The 4,564-nt window shown below is 38.6% G+C and overlaps 1 pseudogene across 1 annotated transcript; it reads left to right on the forward strand.

Moving 5' to 3' along the window:
- Positions 1-3,094: 3,094 nt before the first annotated feature.
- Positions 3,095-4,229, forward strand: LOC308362806 (interferon-inducible GTPase 5-like; annotated as a pseudogene). Its single transcript has one exon. The product of its transcript is annotated as an interferon-inducible GTPase 5-like (transcript).
- The last annotated feature ends 335 nt before the right edge of the window (positions 4,230-4,564 follow it).

Here is a 4,564-nt window from a genome sequence, read left to right on the forward strand (position 1 = left end):
ACATTCTACACCCTTTTTAAAATAGTCAGCATTGCTTTGCCTCCATAAGACATCTTTTGTCCAGCCCAATATGACACGTAATATGACATGTAAAGTGAAACTTCACTCAAGTTACCTCAGGAGTCCGGAGTTACATATAAGTATATTTATTAAACAACAACAACAAGCTTGTTGGGCTCACCCACATCCCGGCAGGTCAGAGAGAGACACAGCGCCAAAACAATTTGATCTGGCGCCAAAACAATATACGGGAATTAACGAGAATATACGGGAATTAACCGGAATAACTTAAAGGGAAATTTTGTCCTCATAACTCAGACCTAACTTCACCGGTGCAGAGGTGGAAGTACTATTGCAGAATGTAGATGTGTCCATTCTTTTCCAATATGGCTATATCCACGCGATTGAGTTTAGTCCTTATTTATTTATTCACTGCCAGTTGCAATGTTTGTGTAGTGCTTTTAATGCTCAAAATTTCCCAAATTCCCGAGCATATCTTCATGGAAAGTTTCCGGAAATGTTCTGTCCCATTGCAACCCTAATCACAATATTAAAATAATGTATCTTGATTACTTTCCGTTGATTTCGGATTACCTCAATGCTAAATGTGCAAATGAAGACAATAGAAAAGAGACATCAATAAGATGGCTTTTACTTGGCGTATTTTGTAAGTCAACAGCACAATGTAACCTTAGAAAAGAAAATGAGCAAAACCAAGTTATAAGAATTAAACCTGCCCTCTGCTCAGTGTTGTTCAAGACAGATCTGCTTGTCATTATGCAAATTCAGCCTACAGACCTATAGTGCGCAATAGAGTGTGGATTGGGCCGCATTATTCTGTCCGAGTCCGACACACGTCCGACAGCTATTCAAATATTTTGTCCGAACCCGAGCCTGACGGAATCAATGTCTCAACTGCATACTAATGACGCATTTACGTACGCTTTTTAAGTTATAGCCTGCCTTTATTAAACTCGGCATCAACAGATAAATGCACCCGCTCACACAAACAAGCGCTGTTAAACTCACAAGAAGGCCAATAAGCTTATTGAAATTAAATGATTCACATTGCAAGAACGAAATGAAATAGCCTACACATTACACACGTTATGCCTAAATAAAACTCACGTTATATGCTACACCGAAGGAGGCACAACAGACAAGTCTTGAAAACTTCAAGTGCACACCAACGTTCGTTATAAAACTATCTACAAAGTCCAACCATTGAGGTTTAATCCATGTTGTTGTGGAGAAAGAGGATGGCATCAATCATATTTCATTAAAACTTCACAATTCTTACATTAGACATATCCAACAGCCTTATTCGAATCTGCATCGACGTCTAAGCAGAAATATCTCCATACAGTAGATTAACCTTAATTTAGTATTGTTTTAAACTCTCCAGATGACAGTTTCTTTTTAACTTCCTCCATGATGCCATGTTACGGCCTGTAAACGTGTTGTCACAGCTAGGACATAAACAAATTCCTGCCATGGGAAGAAGGCTGTTATCCTTCCTCGGAAACTTCTGCATCATGTGAAGCAGACAGGTTGACTTCACCATTTATTAAGATATCTTAAATATGGAATGTTCAATGCCTTATCGCGCTGATGTGTCCTTGCCTAGCCCGATTATAATTTCTGAATATTTGTCCGAAACCGGCCCGACCCATCGGGTCCCGTCGGGTTCCCACGGGCCCGAGTCGTGTATCCAACCTCTAGTGCACAACACCACAGTATAGGCTAATAAAAAATAAAATCAACACAGATTTATAACATCCAGTATTTGTAATGAATCAAGTGTCCTCCTTCTAAACAGTCAAAGAGAAGAAATTATTTAAGTAAATACTAACAGTAGGCATACGGGTTCCAAGTTAAAACATAGGGCAGACCTACAGAGTAGTAAAGTATAGTAGTATAGTTTAAATATGCTGTTTGAATGTTGTATAAGTGATATTCGCGGTAAAGGTGCACATTTAACTTACATGTGGCCAAACTTGCTTTGTTAATGAGCAGATGTTACTCAGTCACACATCACGCTGAAACGTCAATTAAACTGCCACTAACATATGTAGTTCAGGGGCTTGTGTTTTATTCATACAAGCTATCCTAGCTAACCAACTTTAACCTCAGCTAACTGGATGTCGTGGACATTTGACGTTGAGTCCTTGGATAATGACAGTTTTTTTTACCCCAGGTTATGTTCTTCCCACTTTCAGCTTTAAGGACAAAATAGTGTCGATATTTCCAGCCAGGGAAAGCATTTTTTAACTCGAGGTCATCATATGGACTTGTAGTTTTCTCTGTTGTCTTCTCGTGACGTATTGTAAAGTGTGCATGTGGATGATAGTATAATGTTCTGCATCTATTTGTAATCCTGTTAATAATCCTTATTTTTGCTAAAAGTATCTGTAATCTAATAACGTCTTTCTTTTTTTTAATTGTACCGGAATAGTTACCTTTTTTTGTATCCATACCTTCCATGTATTCCGTGACTGCCCAAGCTTGCTTAATATTTAGATAAAAATTGTTTTCAATTTGTTTTAAATAATACATTAAAATCCTCTTTTCTAGTAAGCACACAACAATAATTTCACTTCATACTATGTTCTTGTTTTTGTAATACATTAATGTTCTAATGTATTAGTAGCCCATACATTTAGTTAAAAATATGCATTATCCAGAATACAGAAATTACGGAAAAAAAACTCTCTTTTCTTACGTTAACCCTATTGTGATCTGCATTCACTAGAATGATGACCGCCCTTCCTCACTGACCCTCTTCCCAAACAAAATGATTCACAACACAGTTACTGCAAAAGCCCCCATATACATCAAATACTACTATCAGTTCAGCTACAGAGCCTAGATGTATCTACAAAAATAATTTAAAATGACTTTAGGCTTGAGACTTAAGTTCAGTTTTTGAGCTGTAATTATGATGCAAGCACATTTCAGATTTTGTCAACATTAGTGATTTTACTGTTGAAAAACAGTAATTATGCTATATGCTTTTATGCTATATAGATAGCTTATTTGCAAAAACAGAACATGAGATAATATAAAACGTTACCTTCCTTTTTCTTTTTAGATCATGGCTGATCAACAGGATGATCTCCGTGCTATACTAAATGATTCTGGTGAACCGACCTGGGAGCGGGCAATTGACAGAGCCAGAGAAGAAGTTGATAGGTTAGATAACATCACCCTCAACATTGCTGTGACAGGGGAGACTGGGGCAGGAAAGTCCTCCTTTGTTAATGCCTTCAGGGGTCTTAAAGATACTGATGAAGGAGCTGCAGAAACAGGAGTCACAGAAACTACCATGGAGCCCAAAGAGTACCCCCACCCAAACATGCCCAATGTGAAGATCTGGGACCTGCCAGGCATAGGGAGCCCAAAGTTCAAAGCAGAAACCTACATGAATGATGTCAAATACCAAAATTATGACTTCTTTATCATAGTAAGTGCATCAAGATTCAGGGACAATGACTTGCTGCTGGCAAAAGAAATCAAGAAAATTAACAAGAGTTTCTACTTTGTTCGCACAAAGACTGACTCAGATGTAAAACAAGAAGGGAAAAAGGGAGTGAAAGAGGAGGCAACACTTAACAAAATACGAAACTACTGTCTGGAAAATCTCAGCCAATTGGGATCCCCTGTCTACCTCATTACATCCCATAACCTGGAAAGGTTTGACTTCCAGGAACTGGTAAATAATCTGGAGAGAGACCTTCCAAAATACAAGAGATGCTCTGGTTATGAGTTTGCCCGTTTATTGTAAGGCATCTCTTGAGACGAAATACAAAATGTTCAAGGCAGTAGCATGGGCTGTGGCCCTCACATCAGGTGCCATAGCAGCAGTCCCAGTACCAGGTGTGCCACTAGCATGTGATGTTGCCATGATATTGTCTTTCTTAACCAAATGCTACTATGCACTTGGTCTAAATGATGGATCACTTACAAATTTATCAGAGAGAGTTAAGCCAATACTGGAAGAGGTTAAAAAATCATCACTTGCCAGGGCGATTGCTGAAAAAGCAACAAAAATGGCAGGAAGACTTGCGGTAGCAGGTGCTATCGAGGCACTGTGCCTCCTTGCACCTGCTACTGGCATCACAGCAGCAGATGGAGTATCGTTTGTTACCACACGATCTGTGCTCCTAGAAGGGTTGGATGAACTGTATAGTGTTGCCAGAAGGGTGCTTGAAATGGCAGAAGTGAGGTAGAGTAGAATGGTGACCATGTTTATGTTTTCTTCCATGATATATGAATGAATAGCTATGTAACTATGTTTTACAGCAACATTGGGAATTAATGTATGTTTCCTTTATCAACAAGATATAGAAATCTGTCAGTCTGAGGGGGTGCAGAATCAACGTGTTTCATACGTAAACGATGTGGACATTGTGAATTTATTATAATTCATTTTTAGATCTGATGACTTTTTTACATCAAATTCTAGTAATGCTCTAACCATGCACAGCACAACTTCAGCACAATCTGAGCAACTATTTAAAAGGCTTTCCTTCTCTTTGGAAGAATAGCCTTTGTGTACTCACTG

Source organism: Sprattus sprattus (assembly GCF_963457725.1).
Source record: "Sprattus sprattus genome assembly, chromosome: 3".
In the NCBI taxonomy this organism is placed as follows: domain Eukaryota; kingdom Metazoa; phylum Chordata; class Actinopteri; order Clupeiformes; family Clupeidae; genus Sprattus; species Sprattus sprattus.